Genomic DNA, 24,191 nt, shown 5'->3' with positions numbered 1-24,191 from the left:
TGCTAGTACTTTGGGCAGTTACGCTTACAGTGTGCCTTTTCGTGGCAGTAGAAGCATTCAGCCTCTTTGGGATCAGAAGAAGGTGTAACGAAACCTTTCTTGGTTCCGCTAGAAGAGGAGCCATCAAGGGTCTTACCCTTGGTACCCTTCGAAGGGTTCTTTCTCTTCTTTCCTCTACCTTTCCCGATTGCCAGGACAGGTGTTGAGTTTGGAGTAGTAGCAGGAGTGGTCACAACCGACTTACCCTTAAGACCTGATTCTGCGGTCTTTAGGAGTCCCTGAAGTTTGCTAAGTGTAACTTCCTCCTTATTCATGTGGTATGTCATGCGAAATTGATCATAAAACGAAGGTAAGGAGTGCAATATAATATCTATTGCTAACTCCTCAGGGAAGTTCACATTCAACTTCATCAATCTATCCGCATACCTTTGCATTTTCTGCATGTGGCTGGTGATGGGTTCGCCATCTTTCATTCGGGTTGTTATCATAGAGGAGATGATTTCATATCGCTCTTGACGAGCACTCTGATGGTAGCGGTCCATCAAATCCTGGTGCATCTCAAAAGGATAGTAGTCCTCATAGGACTTTTGGAGCTCGGCTGTCATGGTGGCCATCATGATGCATGCCACTTTGGTAGCATCTCTTTCATGTGCCTCATATTCAGCAAACTCCTCAGGAGTAGCAGTTGGCTCAGGCACCTTGAGCTCCTTGTCAAGAACATATTCCTTGTTCTCGTAACGAGTGACCATCCTCATGTTTCTGATCCAGTCAGTAAAGTTGGATCCATCAAAGATGACTCTCCCACAAAGGTTCATGAGAGAGAAGGAGCCTGTAGGGTTTGAGCCAGGAGTAACATTGTTGGAAGACATCTGAAAAAAAGAAAGTAAGTTCAGTTTAGATATAGGGATAGTCCTTAATAAAACACCCAAATATAATATTAAGGCTAGGATCCAATCACAATATATTATAACCTAGAAGAGGGATGTCGTAATCCAAGTTATAACATATTTGAAAGGTAGGTGAATGACGATTCACCAATTTCCACCATGAAAACGAAATATAAATTATTAGGTTTTATTTGGCTTTTAGAAATTCCTAGATTCTTTGAGATTCATTGAACTTTTCAATGGCATGTTTCAATCTCGAGTGTGCCCTTCATGTTTTGTGACTGGGATACCGAGGATCACAAAACAAGGTGTGAAGTAACCATGCAAATTACTTGGTACCCTTAATGTTTTTCACTTAATCGTTGTGCCGGTAAACCACACGTGCTCCTTCCGACCTCATGAAAAACCTTAAGTCACCCTATGCCTTCCTTGTTAAGTCCACGTTAGTGTGCCGGTAAACCACACACGCTCCACCAGCGACTTAAACAAGGTGCAAAGTGTAATTTCATGGATTAGCACCTTATTCACATTTTTCCTAAAGTAACTAAGATTGGGAATTTATAAAACATTTAGTTACTTTATAATAATCATTATACTTTTAATGAGAATTTATAAGTCCTTGTCTTACCCGTTCGGCTAACGACCCTCCACCAGTCAAGCAAATAGTGGGTGAGAGTGGACACCCATTAAGTTGCCATTTTATAGGCAACAACCTTATACCCACCTTATAGACCGACTTTGTGAATGAGGCGTACTAGCGGTAAGACGAATTTGATCTTATACATATATATATATATATATATATATATATATATATATATATATATATATATATATATATATAATTATTAAATCATAATACTGTAAGTATAAGGGTTGAATTTTAACTTTTTAAATTCTAAGGGTTGGAACTAAAGTTTTTAATCAACACTTTAGTTGTTCCAAAACTTGAGGGCAAGTTTTGTAAACTTTCAAAACTTTTCATTTCTTGTAACTTATGAGTTTATTAGGGTATTAAAAATGAAGACTCTTCATTTTTATAACCTATGTGTTCTTTTTAATGGTTTTAAAGCAAAGTGACTTTTGGTTTTCCATAACTTGAGGACAAGTTATGGACTCCATTAAAACACATAATAATCATGAATTAATCTACCACATAGGTTACAAATAATTCCTATGATCATCTAAACATCATAAGATCAAGAACATGAATATGAACACTTTCATGAATCAAAAATTACATTTAAAACTTTGTAATTTTGATAACTTGTTGTTGTAAATGGATTAGCAAAGAGATTACACCATCTAAAACAGGTTTTCAAGTACCAAAACAATTTAGGGTAATGTTTCTAGTCCATTTCCAGCAACTAAAGTCGAAAAACTGCATTCTGTGGCTTCTACTCGCCGAGTGCACGAACCTACTCGGCGAGTAGGATGAAGATACACATGAACTCGGCGAGTCCCCCCATGGACTTGGCGAGTTCATCAGGCAGATTGCAAAAATATCGACTTTTTTCAACTATTTAGCACAAATAACAAACAAACAAGCCTAGGCTCTGATACCACTGATGGGTTTTGAGCATTCTAACACTTCCTAAGTGTACATGCAACCCTAATAACCTTGGATCTATGTTTGTCTAATTATCATGCAAAGTTGATTTCCAAGGCTATGATCCTATCTAGCATACATGGGGAACAATTTTAACTTGAATAATAGATAGAACTACATACCTTGTTGTTGATTTTGATCCTTGAAACCTTGTGAGCCTAGCACCCCAAGTGTGATGCCGCAAATGCTTCACACAACACCAAATGCTATGGAGTAAACTTGGAGAGAAATTATAACACTCTAAAATTGGCTCTAGCCCTCTTGTTTCTTGTCTAACCAATTTTGGGAGAACACATGAGCTTTATATAGTGTTGACACATCTAAGGTTACACCATGTAAACCCTAATGTGTCATGACTCTTCATTTCCATGACCCATGGGTTTGTAACTCCCATGGAGCCTCCATGGACCATCCAATGAGCTCAACCCAACTTGATTATCCATGGAGCCTCTTAGCCCACTATATAAGTTATGGATGATTTACATAATCAACCCATATATTTAATTAGTTATCTTTTGATCACTTAATTAATTCTAAATTAATTATTGATCAAACTAATTAAATAATATTATTAATATATTAGAACTTATAATATATTAATAAACCACAAGTGTTATTTCTCTCATTTAGTCTATCCAATTGCATGGTGCCATGCAACCCAAATGGACCATGCCGGGTCGGGTCAAGTACATACCAGAAATAGTTATGGACTTAGACACCTTATCCAACAGTGGTGATACTTGAGACAAATATGGGTAGGTGTGGAAGGTAGTATGGGACCATACTACTGAAAGCACAGGACCCATACGCGTAGCAAGGAAGGCACAACCCCTAGGGTTGGTTTGAGAGTTGGTCCCCTAACATTATATGGATTATCAGAGATATTTCTGGTGTCTTACCAGAATGGTGGTTACGAGACGTCTTGATACCGGATCCAGGTTAGGATCGGGAGCTGGCGGGTAGGATAGGCCAGCATTGTCAGAGGATCGTGTCAGTGAGATCATCCTGGAGGAGCTGATCGAGTTTGTCCAGGGACAGTTACCAGAGACGTTGGGTCTATTTAGACCACCATGGTTGAGTATTTCGATGAGCGCTACACAGCCATTGCTGAGACGGCTGCCGCAGCAGCTTCAACAGTTGTAACGACGGCAGGGAGAGGAGCTGGTTGAGTTTTCCAGTACTGGGACTTGTTATTGGTACATATTCTGATGAGCAGAGGGCTGCAGTTATCTGGGATCAAGAAGATGATCTGTACTCGTTATATTTCTGCGGGTTGAGCAGGAGGATAGTACATGAGTTTCTAGATTTGAGGCTCGGGGGTTTTGCTCGAGGCCGGAATGTGAGTCGCGAGGACTCCGAAAATGAGTGATGATTATGTTCAGCTGGGGTTTTGCAGCTGGAAGTAGAAGGGCTAATTGATGGATTGGAATGTCATTTTCTAGGGCAAGGATTGTGCCCTTTCAGTTTACGAGCTCGAAGGATTGAGCTGGCTTGTGACCCCAGGATCAAATTGTATTCTAGCTCGAGGTTAGTTGGTCGCCGGGATTGGCGACAGTAGTTTAGTGATGGTAAGCGCGGGTGTCGATGTGGCATAAGTATTTTGGAGGTCTAGTTCTCTTTGGATCTCTTGTATCGGACGGTAAGGATTGATTGTGCGATCTATTTCACTTTCAGGATTGTAGACTATGTCTTGGGAGTGGTTGTAGCCTGGTTTAGGGCAAAGGTTGTTTCAGCTCCTGCAGTTCAGCTATGGATGATTGAATTGGTGAGTGAGTCGGGGTGCGAGGCCCTGAATGATATGAGTTCTGGAGTCGAGAGCGGGAGGATTGTTGGAACACTTTGGGAAGAAGGGTATTATATGGGAGGTATGCGGACATGGTCTCACAGGATGGTTATTCACCATTGTCAGGATTCAGTAGTTCGGTAACCGCTATTGGTTAGCGGAGGAAAACGCCAAGGAAAGTAGCTTGTTGCTGAAGTATTAGTAGAGCATATATCCTTGGACTTCAAGATTTGGGTGTGGGATCATTCAAGCATCAGGGATTGTCGGCTAGGTTATGTCGGGTTCCACACCAGTGGGTGTGGTTAGTGTTCTAAGTGGGGGAGAATTTGTTGGGTTTTCAGCATTCTAACACTCCTAAGTGTACATGCAACCCTAAATACCTTGGATCTATGTTTTCTCTATTATACATGCAAATATGAACTTTTCAAGGTATTCATCCTAACTAGCATAATAACATTGATTCATATGAATATATCAAGTTAGAATTACATACCTCTTTGATGTAGAATGTCTTCATGAAGCTTGAGTGCCTAGTGCCCCAAGTGTGACACCTCAAATGGTTCACACAATACCAAATCCACTTAGAATAACTTGAGAGAACATACACATTTCAAGAAAATCGGCTAGCCCTTTCTATCACACATTTGTGCCAATTTTTTCCAATAATATGATTTTTATATAGTGTCACAATTAGGGTAAACCCTAATTGTCATGGCTTTCCATTTCCTTGGATCCATGGGTTCAAATACACCATGGAGCATCCTATGGGTTTTAGCCCAACTTGATAATCCATGGAGTCTTAGCCCACTATACAAGTATGGATGATTTACACAATACCCATATATTTAATTAGTCTTCTTTTGATCACTTAATTAATTCTAGATTAATTCTTGATCAATACTAATTAAATAATCTTATTAATATATTAGGACTTATAATATATTAATAAACCTTAAGTGTTATTTCTCACATTTTAGTCTATCCAAATGCATGATGCCATGCAACCCAAATGGACCATGCCGGGTCGGGTCAAGTCTTACCAATTACAGTTATGGACTTACACATTAATCCAACAGTCTCCCACTTTGATAAGTCTAAAACTATTATTGCAAGTATGACTTCAAGAACCGACTGGCAATCGTAGCTCTCAAAAGCTTCTGTCGAACTCTGACCTTGTCAATGATCTCTGACCTTTGTCAATGACTTGTCCATTAGATAAGGGATCATATATTCCTCCATTCTAGATATCATATGGACTGAGACATGGATTATAATCATTCTCTCTGTCCATTTGTTGTTTCCTGATTTCTGATTTATGACGACTGACTAATTGAACAAATCGAATCAGTCCAGGCCCGACCGAGCACTTACATTTGTCATCACCAAATCATCGAGGGGCCCACAGATATCGCTTTTATCCCGAAGGTAAAAGGAATGGATAAACTTCGACTCATATAGCTTGTTCTACTACTTGTTGAATCATACACAAAGGCACATTTTATAACATCGAGTTACCAATGCGTTTTCGTGCAATCAATGTATAACCAACTCATAGTAACAACTCATATCTCTGGGTTTGAAGAATATAATATATTATCGTCTCATGATCACTCGTGATAAAATCCATGAAGTGATTCAAATATGTCCCATACCTTGGACATCTACAAACCCAATTCATGACAGTCTTGCCTTAATACATACTTCCAACGTATTATCTACTGTGGACGGTTTGAATAACTTAGTCATTTAGAACAATGACCTAGTTATTCTAGAAGTCAAAACATGCAAAGTGAAACACAATAATAATCGAATCCCATATGGTCTCATAACTTATAAATATAAATAAAACTCCATTTATTTATCACCATATGATTACACATTATTCATTGTATACTATTTCAAATTATCAACTTTATACTTGAATTAAAACACTAGTTGTCCCATGCTCCAAGCATGTACACTATGTTTTCTAAACACTAGTCATGCCACACACCAAGTATGCATACTATGTTTGTCTATGATCTTTACTTTGTGAAATAGATCAATTGAACATAACTCCAATGATTCTCATTTCACAGTTCCAAATCCTTACTGCAAATGCAAGAATTCCAAATTCCTGCCACTTACCAAAATATGTTAGATTTTAAACTTATATGCATTAATCCTCTTGTAATGATCATGCTCAAAGTCGCAAAGACCTGTCAACAAACATTATAGAGTATTCCAATGGATATCAAATCCATGGAAACATCCTTCTTGCATTAACTTTTTCTAATCTTACACAAATTGAATAATTTCTAACTTTGAAACATTTCCATATTCCATTTTGACTATCACTTCTGAACAAGAGTTGCCTCCTTACAGATTATGTCAATATGGTCCTTCCAGAATTAACATTATACTTCCAACTGTCCTTGAGCAACCAATATTTGGTAAACCTTAGATTGTCCTCGACAATTGCTTAATCATTTTAGTCATATCCAATTCTAGACGTTTCCCTCTTAATGCTCTGAGCATTTTAAAAAATTTAGAAAGGATATTATAGCACATGCAGTCGATCCTATATCCGAAACATATGGGACACGATTCATGATGTCTCACATAAAGACATGATACTCGACCAGTCTTTTGCTATAATATTTCTATTTCTATTTGCCAAGTTCGCATAATTCAGATTATGAAAAGGGATGTCGTAATCATAATCGAAATTTAGAACGCAAATAATGGACCCATATATAGAATTTCTTTATGTTGAGCCAATCCAACATAAAATTCATATATATAACCATGACTAAAGACAATTAAAACCTCAATCTAAGCTTTTAGAATTGAAATTAAGTACAATTTCCTCTCCCTTAATTATAGCAAAACAACTTTTTCCCAATTGAAACTTTTGTTTTCTATAATTAACATTGCTAACTTGCAACACTTATCATAGTTATCATGCTCCCACTAACATGATGATTATTAGCATAACACTTATGCTCCCACTAGCTTTGACATGTATCCAGAAATTAGTTGGACTTCTAGAAATCAATACCTAATTGACTTTCTTACCAAAGTTCAGATTTCTGATACTAGATTGTTTTGATAAGACTTTATCAAAATCATACACCTTATCTTAGATAGATCACAGGTGTGTCTAAACAATTTCAGAACTATGAAAAGGGATACCATAATCATAGTCTCAATTGTTTAGACCTTTTGTCATTTCTCGTAAGTCAATGTTAGTGTGTCGGTTAACCACACACGCTCCACTAACGACTTTGAGAACTACAAATATCACAATTGCTATCTACTTAAAATATACTTCGTGAAAGAATTTCCTCACCATCATTTTCATGAATCGGAGAGAAACCTTATGACACTTAGATTTTGATCGTGTATGTGTTCTTATCCTTGTGAATTTGTCAAACCATAATCACAAGACTAGGTTAGTGACAAATCCTAACTCATATGGATTGAACTTGTGCAATCTTAACTTCTTGCCACCTGGCAGCTCAAGGGCCTGCCATTGCTTCCAAGAAGCTATGCAAACAATTGAGAACATGTAGAACTCAAATGTATAGCCAACTTAACTGGAATGGGCACAAAAATGTCAACAAGATAGGTTATAAACCTCTAGTTGTGTGTTAGTGATGAAATACAAGTTTTATTCTTGATTACTTCTTGAAACCCTTTCAGGATTTTTTAGACTCCCACTGTCTCCTTGACCTATAAGACTTTCTTGCCAAATATTCAAGAGATAGTGTGGATTCTAATCAAGACAAATACTTAACACAATTGGCCTTAGTTGGTCTTTGTTTTATCCAAAACATCACAGCTTACCATTTTCAAATGTACAAGAGTCGAAAACTTTTACTCTTACATTTGACAAGTGTTTTAAACCTTATTTAAGACATGTCCCTCAACTTACAGTCTTGGAGTATGACTCTAAGACTTATTTTGGAAAGAAGTATGACTCATCTTCTTGATTTAACCATTTCAACAATTCTTGATTCCCTTTCTTAGTCATAGGAATGCACTAAGATTTCCTTAGAGGACTAATTGTGATATGATTTCTAAATCATTAAGATGATCACAAAACCTGATACTAAAGTACTCTCCCATCTTTTCAGATTTGAGAAACTTTTATCTTTCTGCCTAATTTGATTTTTTTTCTCATTCGTTCTGCTATACATCGAAACTTTTCCAATGTTTCAGAATTATACTTCAACTTGTAAGTATAACCATATTTACTAAACTTTAGTAAATCATGACAAATAGTTTTATCAATCTTTTGTGGTGGACTTGATCAGTACATTAGAATGTGTACTCGATCCCTTAGTCCTTCACTTGACTCACATATACATGTGAATAATGATATAATCTTAATTTTCCAAAGATGAAAATTCTCATTCGTCATACTATGCAACTTGCATGATTTCCAAGTTTCTATCCAACTGAAACCTTGGGTGATGAGAATCTTTCCTTATTTGGTAAATTAGACATTACCACAAATCAAATAAACAAATCCATTTTTTTCAATATTGCTATCAATGGAATCATACAAACAACAATTTTTCACAAATGCCATTGTAAGGATACTTAAAATAAATAAAATCAAAAATTTCCTTTTATTTTAAAAACTTTGCGGAAAAATTTATCCTTACAATCCATATGAAAACCTTGTTGTTATCTATTCCTAAGCAATGTGTCATAACTCCTAAGTAACAACTTCAAAATTCTGAAGCGATCGAAATCCATCTTCGCGATCAGAAGCAGCATATACTTCCTTTAAGCTTTCTCTCGTTTCTTTGATTCTTATAACATCACCATGTGACTCAGTCACATTATGTAATAAGAATCTCCTAATAGGAGCTTAACAGAGTTAGACAATGGACTTTACCTGAAGTAGAGTCAAACTTATTAACTTTAACATCCTTAGGTAAATTTGGCAGCTTCGCAAACAGTGCCCCTTCCTTTGGCAATTTTAACAAATGGACCCTTTGGTAATGGTACATGGGACTATCATAGACGTAGCTTTTCTCTTTACCATTTGGTCGATCGAGTTGACTATGGACGATCCCTTTCCATTGGGAAGAGAATGCTTTTCCTGTATTTCCAGTGTCATCATTGTAAATATCCATAAAGTTTTGGGAAGTCGATCTTCTAATCAAATTTGCTTCACTAGCCTTCCAAATCATTGTTGATTCAGCGGTACCAAGTAAATAGATAAGATCATTAAGGGTCTTGTCATAGTCTGTTTCATAGGAGTCCTAGAGGAACTCACTATGTGACTTAGAAAGTGATTGAACCACCAACTTTCTCAAGACTTTGACACCCAACTATCCCGGATTGTCAATATGTGACTTCATCTCCAAGATGTGATCACACCTAGACCTTGCCTTTCCAATAGGGCTTGAGTGACCTTGAACTTGTGGGTTAGGGAGAATAATTGGAGGAGGTGGAGGAAGTGAAGTTCCAAGAGATTTGGGAAGATCATAGATGTCTGAAGTAGACATCTTTTGGGAGATATTCAAGATAGTTGATTTAAAGTCCTTAATATAACACCCAATATGAAATATTAAGGCTAGGACCCAACACAATATTCTATAACTTGGAAGAGGGATGCCATAATCCAAGCTATAGAATATTTGAAGGTAGGTGAATGACGATTCACCAATTTCCACCATGAAAAACGAAATAAATTAATTAGGTTTTACTTGGATTTGAAACTCATAGATCTTTTGAGATTCATTGAACTATTCAATGGCATGTATCAATCTCGAGTGTTCCCTTCAAGTTTTGTGACTGGGATGCCGAGGATCACAAAACAAGGTGTGAAGTAACCATGCAAATTACTTGGTACTCTTAAGTGTTTACCCCTCAATCGATGTGTCGGTTAACCACACACGCTCCATCGATACTATGATAAACATTAAGTTACCCTTTGCCTACCTTATTAAATCCAGGTTAGTGTGTCAGTTAACCACACACGCTCCACTAACGACTTAAGCAGAGTGCAAAGTGTAATTTCATGGGTTAGCACCAAATTCACATTTTCCTAAGTAACTAAGATTGGGAATTTATAAGAGTTTAGTTACTTAGTATTTATCATTAATACTTTTAATGAAGGGAGAATTATATTCCTTGTCTTACCCGTTCGGCTAACGACCCTCCACCAATCAAGGAAGCGGTGGGTGAGAGTGGACACCCATTAAACTGCCATTTTATAGGCAGTAACTGTCACAACTAGGAATTTTGACACCTTGTAACAACAACAATGATAACATTTGTAAACCAAAAATGTGAAAGCATGTATGATGCTTATTCAATAACAACAAAACTTCCATCAAACACTTTATACAAGCACTACAACTAATCAACAAAGATTTGGAAACCCTAGAAATCCCTATTTAAGTCCATTTTGGACTAGGATTTTCTTATTGGGCCTAATGGACCAAAAAGTTTCCAATTTGATTATTTTGGGCTTAGAACTATTAAATGGGCCCTAATTGGATCCATATACATGAAACTTAATATTTTGGGCCTTATAAGCCTAAAATGAACTAGGTTATCTTTAATGGGCCCTATTGGGCCATAAAAAATCTAATTAGCCCTAATGGACCATAAAAATCATTCCTTGATTTATTTTGGGCCATGAACCCTCTCACAAGACCAATTGGGCCGAAAATCACCTAATTGGGTCATAAAATGGATTTAAGCACAAAAAAGGCCCAATTTGTTTTTCTTCTTCTCCTCTTCTCGGCCCAACCACACAAAGGAGGGGGGGAGAGTTGACTTTCCACTTGCCACCTCTTTATTATCTTTTGGACTTCCATGCACTCATCTCATGTTCCCATGCACATCCATTTAACTCTCACTCTCACTCTCACTCTTTATCCTTTCTCTTTTTCTCTCGGCCGAGAACACAAGCGAAGACACACACAGAAAATTCACTCAAACACTCTCACTTTCTCCATCAAATTTTCGAGAATTAGAAGCATTCCAAGGAGGTTATTCCACAAAAATCATCATCTTAGGTAAGTTGATGCTTGGATCCATGATCTAGATTCTTTGTTTTATCAAAAATCTCTCCTTAACTCATTTAAACTCATGATCACCATCTTAGAAACCTCTAAGTTCGAGATCTTCCAAGAAGGCTTTCTAGGACCAAATTTTCTTCATTTCTTCCTTCTAAATCAAAAACAACAAGAAAGGGTGAGTTCATACCCCTCTCTTTTCGGTTTTCATAAGTTTTATGGGGGAGAATACAAGAAAAATGTGTAGATCTATGTGTATGTGTATGCTATGTATGATTTTATGCATGTATGTGTGATTTTATGTGTTTTTGTGGTGAATATGTAACCAAAAAGAGAAGAAATCTCGAGATCTATGCCATAAGAAGGAAAACAAACATGATCTAATTTATATTACACTAAGCAAGTCAAGAATATCAACTTCTAAGAGTTTGATAAACATATTGTAACATAAAACCAAATTTTTGGGCTTAAATTGTCAAATAAACAAAAGTTGGGTTAAAATCGTCATTCACGGTTTTCTCAAGGGTCAAAAGATTCAAAATAGTTACAATAAATGTTTTTATGAATATTATGCTTTTCAAAGGACTTGAAATGTAAATATTAGCTTAATGGGCCAAATTTTGGGCTTTTCGGCCCAATAAGCCCAAAGTTGCGAAAAATATAAATTTCAAAGGGCTGAAATGGTAAATTCTTCAAAACAGGGGATAAAAATTTAAGCAAAACTATTTCAATGGTTAAAAATGCTTTTCTTTTCCAAAAAGGATAAAAAAAAATGTAAAGTTTTTGGATTTTGGGCCAAAATTGTAAAAGTTGCAAAAGTTTGGGCTTTAACCGAAAAATACTTTTCTGAAAGGGCTGAAACTACCAAAGAATAAGTTTTGAGCTAAAAATATCATTTGAACAAGTTTATGACTCAAAAGTGTCAAGAAAAGAGTTTAAGGGCAAAAATGTCTTTCTTTTATATAAGGGACTAAAATTGTCGTTTTTATTAAAGAAGGGCTGAAAAGGTCAAACCAATATTCTTAAGTCAATTATTTTATTTCTAGAATATTGAGTCAAAAATACTAAACTACGACGTACAAAAAATTGAAAGATGAATACACGCATAACTCCAAGTATCGTTATAAACAAATCGATCCGTCTCAAGTCATTACAAAAATAACTATCGTTCGATCAAACCTTCTAACAATTATGCAATACCTAAAACCGGTAAACATTCCAAAACTTTGGGCTCTAATGTTTCAATCATGCTTGTTGGACCCTTGAAATCCATTAACATGATCTTTGGGCCCAAGGGATAATGATAATATATTCTATTGGGCTTTCTATGACCCGATTCCATATTAAAGGGACCCTCAATGGCTTTTAAGTGTTATTGGGCCTTAGTGGCCCATTAGCATTGCTAGTAAGGTCAAAGTAATCAAATGTGAAATGGGCCAATGTGTCCTTCGCACACCCAACAGCCTAAAATAACTCACGGAAGCAGCAGGACTTTGTACTCCTATTCTCCTCGTTTGCTAGGCTTATGAGTAATCAAAGTAAACAGATTCAGGTTGTTAATCAATAGTAATCAAGGTTGTTTGGATTAGGTGAGTAATAACGGGCAACACATCTAAGGATCGTTCGTAGTCTGTAGTTATAACTAGTCATTATCATGCATGGCTATAACGACTCACAACCATTAATTAATCCAATACCATCCGAGTAATCAAGGAAGAGTAATCAAAATCATTCATTGTGGCGGTATAACAATTTGAGAAATAACTGTATTTTATGTATTTGGAAAACATCAGTTTTTCAGGGGAAGTTCAGCATTTTTCACTTGTACGTTTAATACAAAGTCTTTCAATTATATATGTTTTGAAATCATCATGCATATATTTACGGATCTTCACACCTTTTTATAAACAATGGTCTTTTCAGAAGATTTTCTAGGTTGTTTTCGTTCAAACTACACAAAACATTTTCATATCAAACCTGCTTATGAACTCACCAACATTCCATATGTTGACCGTTTTCAAAATAACTTGTATTCTCAGGTAACAGGTAAGCTGAGAGATAAGTACCAAGTATGTTAGTGTGTTTTGCTTTTGAAAACTATCAAACAATTTATGTATGTAATTGTAACTTTAAAACAATGTACTTAATGTGATCAATGTCAGTTGTAATATGTTGATGCATGGTGATGTTTATGTTATGATTCATGTATATTCATTGTGATGATATTCAATTTAAGTCACGCGAGTCCTCAGACATTTCCGCCTCTGGTTCGGGGGTGTGATAGTAACCTTATACCCCCCTTATAGACCGGCTTCGTGAATGAGGCCTACTAATGGTAAGACTGACTTGCTCTTATACATATACATATACATATATATATATATATATATATATATATATATATATATATATATATTAACTTATAATATTATAAAATATAAGAGTTGAATTTTAACTTTTAAAATTCTAAGGGCTGAACTTTGAATTAAGGTATTCATAAGACAAAACTTTTCAAATTCCAAAACTTTAGGGCAAGTTTTGAAAATATTCAAAACTAATTAATTCCATAACTTATGTGTTTAAATTAGTTTTAATTAAAAAACTCTTCAAGTTCCATAACTTGAGGACAAGTTATGAAATATTTTAAACTATTAAAGAATGTAACTCTTCTTCTTTGTAACTTATGGAACTAATTAAGGTTACACATTTTAATGATTTAATGAAGTGACTCTTGAATCTCCATAACTTGAGGACAAGTTATGGAGTCATAAAACCATTTAATGAGGACAAGACTCTTCATTTTGTAACCTTTGCCAACTTTTATGAGTTTTAAGAAACTTTAATGTGACTTTTCATGTAACTTGAGGACAAGTTACACAAACATATTTTAGAATCCATTCTTAAATTAAAATGGATCAAAGAAACATAATCAATCAACCTTTTCTATTAATCTAATCAACTCATATAAACAAGATAATTGGAATCAAACTTTTTCATGTAATTAGCATAACACTTAAACTAATACAAAACATGAATCTATTGACAATTATCTTTGAAATTGGATTAGTATGAACATTACCACATCAAAAAATAGGTTTACATGTCCAAAAATAGCTTTTGGTAATGTTCCTAGTCCAATTCCAGCCAAAAAGCACGAAGATATGCATTCTAGGAGACAAACTCGTCGAGTTTTCCTCCATAACTCGTCGAGTTTCAGGTCCTAACAGATTCTTGGCTTCGAAAAACCAGTTTGCATCAACTATAATCGAAAACAGCCCTAGGCTCTGATACCACTGTTGGGTTTTGAGCATTTTAACACTCCTAAGTGTACATGCAACCCTAAATACCTTGGATCTATGTTTTCTCTATTATACATGCAAATATGATATTTTCAAGGTATTCATCCTAACTAGCATAATAACATTGATTCATATGAATATATATCAAGTTAGAATTACATACCTCTTTGATGTAGGATGTCTTCATGAAGCTTGAGTGCCTAGTGCCCCAAGTGTGACACCTCAAATGGTTCACACAATACCAAATACACTTGGAATAACTTGAGAGAACATACACATTTCAAGAAAATCGGCTAGCCGTTTCTATCACACATTTGTGCCAATTTTTTCCAAGAATATGATCTCTATACGGTGTCACAATTAGGGTAAACCCTAATTGTCATGGCTTTCCATTTCCTTGGATCCATGGGCTCAAATACACCATGGAGCATCCTATGGGTTTTAGCCCAACTTGATAATCCATGGAGTCTTAGCCCACTATACAAGTATGAATGATTTACACAATTAACCCATATATTTAATTAGTCTTCTTTTGATCACTTAATTAATTCTAGATTAATTTTTGATCAATACTAATTAAATAATCTTATTAATATATTAGGACTTATAATATATTAATAAACCTTAAGTATTATTTCTCTCATTTTAGTCTATCCAAATGCATGATGCCATGCAACCCAAATGGACCATGTCGGGTCGGGTCCAGACGACGTGCAAAGTCAAGGAAGGCCCTGTCATAATGAGAGACGATGCGCATTTATGACATGCAATGCGTATCATTAAAGCCGCTGTCAAGAAAGGCTATGTCATAAATGAAGATGACACACATTTTTGCGTATCATAATTTTATAGTTTTTTTAAAAAAAATATTTATAGATTTACTAATTTTCAAATTAAATTTGCATTTCATGTTTCATAATAGAAAATAAAATACCATATACAAAAAATACAATACATTGCACAAAAGTTAATGTCATACAAAAATACAATACATTGTAATACATTGGTATTAAGAGGATCTAATTGTATATTGTTATTAAGAGGTTTCCCTAACTATATAACCTATTTATATAACCTATTTGCATACGTATGTGTAGTTCCAAGCAAAGTTCCTGGGGCTATCTTCTCTTCTTTTTCCTCTAGCACCTTTACCAAATCAAACAACATAAATGATAAAAGTAAAACCACTGGATATATTATTTAAATATATATAAAGACATTTGTATTATATATATATATATATATATATATATATATATAAGCATGAAAAGAAAAAACTACCTGATATAGAGGTTTCTCGGGTTCCTTCCTTTGCTGTTGCTGTTTGCGGAGGTCAATAACATCTGGAGTTTCAACACCAGTTGGGGTTAGGGTACGGAGGAGAAATAAAAAAGAAAAAATGAATCAGTTTTTTAAACACGTTTTATTATTACAATAATAATGATAATAAAAAGGTGGTTAAAAAAAATAGAAAATAAGACCTTGAAAGGATGAATAACTAATTCTTGGCTACATTTTAGTATTGGACGTTGCCATATATTAAATTCTCAAAGCTCTGTTTTAATTTGCTTTCTAAATTGCATGAAACATTGAAACCCATGTTAAGCCTTTATATCATATAAAAAGTAAATAACAGATTGTAGTTGAAACCTATGAAAAATGCTAATTCTTAAAAATTCATTACTCCAAACCTGTTTAGACTGACCATTACAACCACCTAGAATGCTCCACACAGCTCCAAAAGGTGGCAGCAAGCTCCACACAGCTCCAAAAGCATGGGAAAAAATTTGAGACCAACAAACACAACAACTAAGCAAAACACAGAGGAGGGGTAAAATGGTCAAAAAGGCAGAAAACACTTCAAAGTTCAAATAGCAACCATAGCAGGTTAATGATGTAGCTATAAAATTAGCAATTAGATACCTAAGAAAGAAATCACAAGTTTCCCCAAGTTTCCCCTGTTCCAACAATTAATAAAATCAATAATTCACAAATTAGGTTAATGATGTAGCTAATTTTTTATACTCACAAGAGAATAAGGGAATAAGTGATGCAATCGATTTCTGCATGACAAAGTCAGAAAGAAGACCGGGTGTGTTGTTGTTCTTATAACATGCCTTGCTTCAGAACCCACACCATGAACTATCTCTGGTTCACTTTCCTGCAATATAAATCCAACATGAACAGATTATCAATAACAACTGATGATATATAAGAATTTTATGAATGATATATAAGAAAAGTTATGATAAGGGAAAAGGAACTTGCACTCACTCTTTCATCATCATGTTCTACCTTGTCGCATCTCAAGCATCTCTCTCCCGAGCCAGTCAACTGAACTAGACGAATAATTCAAGCCAGTAACAACTCTGGAACAGCCAACTCCGCCATGTCCAAGGTTGGTAGAAGCCATTTAACACCTGATGAATAGCACAAAGGTGGCAACGACTGTTTCTTTAGTAACTTCCAGCAAGTTTTTTATAAATGTCAACCAAGGGTATAATGGACCAAACTCGAAATAAGTTTATATTTATCCCTGACATGACATTGAAGTTTTCAACCTCGAGTGTCAATACCAAGCATATCCCTGGAACTTTGTGTTGTTGGATCGATGTATATCAGGAGCTGTAAAATCAAAAATAAAAAACATTAAATATGAGTAAATCAAAAATCAAGAACATCATCAACCAATAGTTTGTTACCAATAAATTCATCACGATTAGCAAGGCTTCTAGCAAGGCTAATTGCTCATTCACTATAATCTATTCCAGTGAGATTAGAGAACCTATTTATACTAACATCAAAAGTAATAAAGAATGATTTATCAACTATCATCATACCAAAAGGAGGAATAAGTGTTATTATGTATAATACTATACCCCTCTTTAGCAAGCTCTTGAAGAAGTGGCCCATTGCCTGTTCCAACATCAAGAACACTCCATCCTGCTAAATCTTTATCCTCCTGACTAACAAACTCAAAGTCATCAATTTTATGTTGAATTTGTAAATGTCTTTGTGAAATGTCAGCACATAGTCCTTTTGTCCATGAAGCAACCATTTCCATGACATCTGCCCCAAACCTTTAGAAAGAATTTAAAAATTCATACAAAAAAGCATCTTGTCAAAGAAGGTATATGTCATAGTCAATTAGATATGCATACCAAACTTCACCAGCATCCCCATGTTCACGAAAATTTGTCAATTCATGTGCATATGTTGCATCCCAGTAACTTTGATACCCCAGATGATTACCTCGGTTAAAGCTTTAATTTACTAAACCTTCAATTGGAACCGAAGAAGCTTAGGGCACTACCCTTGCTGTTGTAATTGATGATTGGGACCCATTTTTCCTAGCAATAACAGATCACAGATGTGACCATTATTGCAACTGAATGAGCTTCAATTCCATTCCATATCTTCAATTCCAACTCTCAAAGGCTAAATGGTAATTTTCTCCAGCACTAGCAACTTCAGGGTAAGATTGACAAGTTGATTTAGTTGATGAAGAATCTTGATCTTGAAACTAAATTTGAACTAAACAACACATGGGTGTCTTCAAAGTCAAGATCAAGAACTAAAGACGATGGAATTTTCTAAAAAAGAAAAACATTAAGAACAAGAACAAAGGCAAAAGGATTGGATGTTTAAGAATCATAGCCCTAATTTGTTTACTAATCACAGATAAAAATGCCCAGATTGGGAAGGAAAATAAACATGCAGGTTCCAAAAATCAAGAAACCCGAATAGTTTATGAAGATCTTATAAAATCAAAGAGCTAAATCCACATAAATTCTAACACTGAAAGAAGAACAAGAAAGGGTTTGAAAGATTAATGATGAAAAAACATGAAAGAAGAAATTATACTCTATGGAGGAGAGACTTACCTAAAGTCGCAGGAGAAGAAGTGTTTGTGCAATCAGAGTAGTTTTAGGGTTTCCTTCGGTTACTCCCTTCACGTCTCCAACAATCTCCATCTATGGAGGAGAGAGATGAGAGAAAACACGGTGGAGGGGGAGAGACGAGAAGGTGGATGCATCGATTACGGAGAAAACAAACTCAGAGATCGGAGTGAAGTTGGATTTAGGAGAAGTTCACATGGACGATGGATACCGGAGACCAAAAATGGTAGAGCAGTAGTTACAGCATTTGCAGCTCGGAATGTTACTTGATTCTGTTCTGCTTTCTTCAGTAAATAGAACAAACAATTCCAAGAAGCTGAGATTGTGCCTTCTGCTTCAAAAAGAGAGAGCTTTCCAGAACCAGAATCCAATGATGGAGAAGATGCAGCAGATGCAGGCGCTGTTGTGGTGCGATGTTGGAATGGTGGAGTCTGAGAGAAAACACAAATTGTGATGGGTAGCTATCGTTGTTGGTGATGTTCGATTCATCAGAAGCCCTAGTTCTTCGCTCAATCATCTATTTTGTGAAAGAAGACATTACCATTGCGAATGCGTTATGTTTGATTAGGGTTTACACAGAGAAGGAAGTGAAAGTCGATCGTAGAGGAAGGGGCTTGCAGAGAGAAGGAAGGGAGAGAATGAAATCGATCTGGCGGGTGTTCAAAATTTTGGGGGATTTCATTTCCCCCCTTACCTATCAAGGAGTCCCGCCCAGAAATGCGCGTTTAGTAAAAATTATAAAGTGACATTTGTAGAGGACACTCTTTTCATGAGAGGTGCCCTCCGTGTTTTTTTATTGGACATTAATTTTAGGGCGCGCTAAAATGCGTGTCCACTATCCTTCAAATTTTGGAAGGCTAACATTATTTTTAAGGGCACACAAAAATGCATATCGTAAATCAGCGAGTGTCATTGTTTGCGCATCATTAAAGAGTATTTTTCTTGTAGTGTCGCATCGTTGTCAGAAAGGAAGACAACCCAAGTGGTTGTTTGGCTTGAGGTTTGTGTGAGTTGGGAGTTTGGTAAAACTCCTTAGCGTGTGAATTGCGTCATCTCGGTGCTTGATTACAGGATTGGGAATGTTCAGGTTGAACGTCATCCATTGAAAGTTTTGTATGTTGCTGTTTAGACAACGGTTTCAAGAAGGGTCGGACAGGCGTTAATCGGTGAACCTCCCAGGAAGCGGGAAATTCTCCGAAGGAATTTAAGAGGCGACAGTTGAGAAGTTAGGAATGCGTCACCAATTTCCTTGTGCAGTGTGCTTACATTTCCTATGTCTTTGGGGTATGTTCCCCTTCAATAGTGGAATAGAATTTTGATTAATATCGGACTCGAATGTCGGTAACCTTCGGGGTAATTGTCGAAGTCCTCTCGGACTAGTTGGTATTAGTAGGAGCGGATCAGTCTCGATCAAGTATAGGCGTTGTGGCGAGTAAGTATGGAGTCAGGGATTCCCAAATATGTGCATGGTAGTGACTCTTCGTGGGTATCTGCGGGTATTCAAGGTGGCAATAGACTTGGTTCGATGTACGGGTCGTCAGGTTTGGGTTATAGTTTGCAAGTTGGATCTAAAGTTCGGCTATCATTCTATTATGGGGTCGTGTGCGACCAAGGTTGCAGGATTTTGCTTAGATAAGCAACTTGTTCTATAGGTGGATCGTGCATAGTGGGATTTCGGCATTGTTGTGCAGGTTGGTGTTGTAAAGGATAATGGTTAGTCCTTTTCTTTTGGATAAGGTTGGCCGTTTATCAGGAGCATTCCAGTCATGAGCTGAGGGCCAGGTAGGGCATACAAGACTCATGCTGGGGGCTCATAGGCAATCCATACCTATGCTTAGGCATGTCAAATCGGGCCGTTGTGTCGTGTTTTTGTCCGACACGACACGACATGACAAGGTTTTTTGTAACACGAACACGACACGACACGATGTCGTGTTTTTTTTCACTAACACGAAAACGAACCAATTAAAAAACGACAACACGAAATGACACAACAAAGATAATATTACATATATATTATTTTATTTAATTCATATTTAATCATATATAACACGATAAAAACGACAAACACGAAAAACACGATAAACATATGCTCAATCGTGTCAGTTTCGTGTGGATTTGTAAACACGAACACGACACGACACGACAACGTGTTTTTTAAACTTGACACGAACACGACACGAAAACGAATTCAGATTTTTATTTCGTCCCGATTTCGTTTCGTTTCGTGTATTTTTGTCGTGTCGTGTCATAAATTGACACCCCTACCTATACTGAGGGCCTTGCAGGGGTATTCCAGTCATAAGCTGTGGGCCTGGTGATCTTAATAAGTCTATATTCTTCTGTTTGAGCGCTTTAGGAATGGTCATACTGTTGAGATTCGGGCGAGCCGTAATTGGCCAGGAGGAATCATACGATTTTGTGAGAAATACAAGGGCAGGTCCTTGAACTTCAAGTTATGAGCTTAGACCCGCGTTTCGTATATAGTGTTATATTGATCAAGGGTATTCCATCTTGAGGATGACTGGACCCAGCATGGGCATGCCTGGTATTCCAGCCCGAGGCTAATTGGGCCAGGTATGAGTGTTTGGGCTTATAAGCCAGTTTTGATATGTATGTGGTTCAGGAACCAAAGGAAATGTTGTCGTGTTGATCCAAAAGGGTTCATCTCCCAGTTTACATCTCGTTGTTCATTTTATCGCTTGAAATTAGTTATCAGAACAAAATTCTCTTGAAGGAGTACCTAATATCTTGTCGAGAATAGAATTATAGGTGGCAGTGTGGGATTTGTGATTCTGTTTTCGGGTGGAAAACCCCAGGTTATTAGCAGTTGAGTAGCCAGTTGGGAGATAAGTGCAATGAACTCGACAATGATCCTGTGTGGGTGGTCTGTCAGGAAGCCATACCATCTCGAGACTCCAGATTCTAGATTGAGTAAATGTGATCATATTGTAAGGGATTCGTTTATTTTCCTGGTTTTAGAGCCATGTGAGGGCTGGATATGGTTTCCTTAGAAGGGCTAGAGTTTTGGCTTGGGGTTGTAGTCAAGTAGTTTAAGTTGTTTGGCATGTAAGGAATGATAAGAAACGATTTCGAGGACAAAATCAAATTTAAGTGGGGGAGAGTTGTAACATCCCGATTAAATGGAGTAATTAAATAATAAATCAGGAATCCCGGGAAGTAATTATTATGATTATTTTATACTATTTTGGCCTAAGATCGAATAATAATTAGTGGGTTGTTGGTTTCGAGGAGCCAAATGACAAGACTTGAATCTCCAGGGGTTAAAATGTAATTTTGGGATTTATTATGCAAAGGATTTTTGAAGACAAGACTATTTGGAAAATCCTAGGCCAAATATGAAAAGGATTGGTGGGGGAAGGGGATGTATTGTAAATCTCAGACCTATTTTGTAATGTATTTAGATGGCAGGGGTTAAAAAGGTAAAATATTGATTACATTTGAATAAATGGGGCATGGAGGGACTGTTATTGCCATTATGGCAAACCCTTGAGTGGAGTCGGGTATAAAGGGTCAAGCAAACCCTAACCCTGACGTTATTAGGTTCATCCGCCACTTCTTCACCTTATACCTCCCATCTTCGGCGCCACCTCTCCACCCTCATCCCTCCGCCACCGTCCGTTCCATAGATGCCACTACAAACCGCCATATCACCCTCAGCCTACCGAGTGTCTGCATCACGTGAAGTCGCGTTGGAAGTAGACAACCGGAGCCACTACTATCCTTCCTCCGCCATCGCAATGTTGCCATGCCACTTTCCCGATCAGCGAAGGCCGCCAACGACCTCAGCGTTGCCACCGCCGCTTCCTTACCCACCGAAGACGGAGCACCCTACGTTGCCGCCACTGTCGGAGTTGTGAAGCTACCGTGGGCTTCTGTTGTCGGCGTCAAGTGAAATCAGAAAGCCACCGCGAGCCTCCACTGCCGGCGTGGATGAAGCGCCTTGCACCAGACGACATGATAAGAGGGGTTAAGGTGTTGCTATGTAGTGGATCAACAACAAACGCCACCACCACCGTGAGGTGGTGGCTGTCAAAGCAATGTCGACGTTTCTACCGCCTCCTCATGTCACCACCGCCACCGTACGCTGTCAGGTGGGTGGTTGGCTTTCCTTTCCTAGTGAAGAAGCAAAGATGCACGTTTTAGTTGGTGTGTGTGTGTATAGTTGTAGCTCTCGGGATTGGCATCATCACCACCATAGGGTGTTGGCTGCCACCATGCGCCACCCTCGTCCATCACAGTGTAGCTATGTGCGTGTGTTTATTAGTGTTTGTGTGTGTGTTAATTGGATGGCATTGTAAATTGTAACAAAGTGGAATAATGAAAGAAAAGTCTAAACCACCATCGTAGGGTGGTGGTTGTCGCCTCCTTCCGCCACCGGCCGCCGTGTCGGGTGGCGGTGTGCTTTGATTGCGTTGGACTTCGTTTGGGATGATTGGACAAGAATGGGCCCAATAAAACCCTAGTGGGCCCAAAGAGACTCTAATGGGCCCAATAAGGCCCAAAGTGACCTAAAAGCCCAACCAATGGACTAATGGGCTAGCATTGGGTTGGTAAATCCTAATTAGGGTTTGGAAAACCCTAAGAGCATAAAACCCTAATTGTGGGAATTGTTTGGGACACACACGAGAATTAATTATTAAACCTAAAATAATAATTAATAATCATTGGCAAACTAACCTAAGGCAATGATGGACTTAATAGATTAAGTCCTTAATAAATTAAGTCCTTAATGGGTTAAGTTGGAGCACTTAACCCTAATCGTCATTTCATGTGAAAAGCCTAATTTCACTGGGGCCTTGAGTTGGGCCTTCTTATTGGTCTTTGGCGATTGGACTATTGGTGGGCCATCCAAGAACAAGTTAATGGACCAAAGTAATTAGATGGGATTTAGGATAAGGCCCATGTGAGGACTTGGGCCCAATTTGGAAAATTGGGCCATAATTGAGCCTTTATGATTATGTGATATTGGTCCATGGGAATTGGATTGGAATAATTAGATGGGCCTTAAGGGAAGACTATGCTGAGGTCTGGGCCCAATTTGGAAAATTGGGCCATATGTTGGGCTTTGGCCCGTTATCTGACTTATGGGTTGTTGTAGTGTGAGCTGGACCTTGGGGATTGGAACCTAATTATTAATTGGGTATTGTTTGATGTTGATAGTTCGGGGATTTGTCAACCAGCAACTGGAGTTTTATCTGCAGGACTTCAACAATGTTAGGTGAGTTATCCTCACTATACTAAGGGGTCTAAGGCACCAAGGCCGGCCCAATGGATTAATATCCTAGTAGTTGTTATGATAAATATGTATTAGATATGAATGCTAATTGGATATGCTAGTTTGGTAGGCCTGTAGGACTACCTGTGATATTATTGATTATTGGTATTTGCATTGGATATGATGTAACGACCATAAAAATTCAACCAAATTTTAACTTTTCAAAAACAAACCATTTTCTTACTGTTATTACAAAAAGGTTTTCAATACAATTATTATCAGAGTCTTCCCAGAATCACATCATAAAACATAATCATGAGGAGCAGTACGATCACGCCTTTGCCTTGCCACGGTCTCCTGAAGAACCTGAAAAACATTAAACCACAACTGTAAGCCCGAAAGCTTAGTGAGATACCCCCAAAATACCAACCACATATACCATACACGCAT

The 24,191-nt window shown here is 37.2% G+C and overlaps 1 pseudogene; it reads right to left on the bottom strand.

The window, feature by feature from the left end:
• Window positions 1–17,159: 17,159 nt before the first annotated feature.
• On the bottom strand, window positions 17,160–17,983 carry LOC145099369 (uncharacterized; annotated as a pseudogene).
• Between the last annotated feature and the right edge of the window lie 6,208 nt (window positions 17,984–24,191).

Source organism: Lactuca serriola, chromosome 4 (genome assembly GCF_051521515.1).
Source record: "Lactuca serriola cultivar US96UC23 chromosome 4, Lser_US96UC23_V15, whole genome shotgun sequence".
Classification (NCBI taxonomy): domain Eukaryota; kingdom Viridiplantae; phylum Streptophyta; class Magnoliopsida; order Asterales; family Asteraceae; genus Lactuca; species Lactuca serriola.
This window is presented reverse-complemented; position numbering and strand designations above follow the sequence as displayed.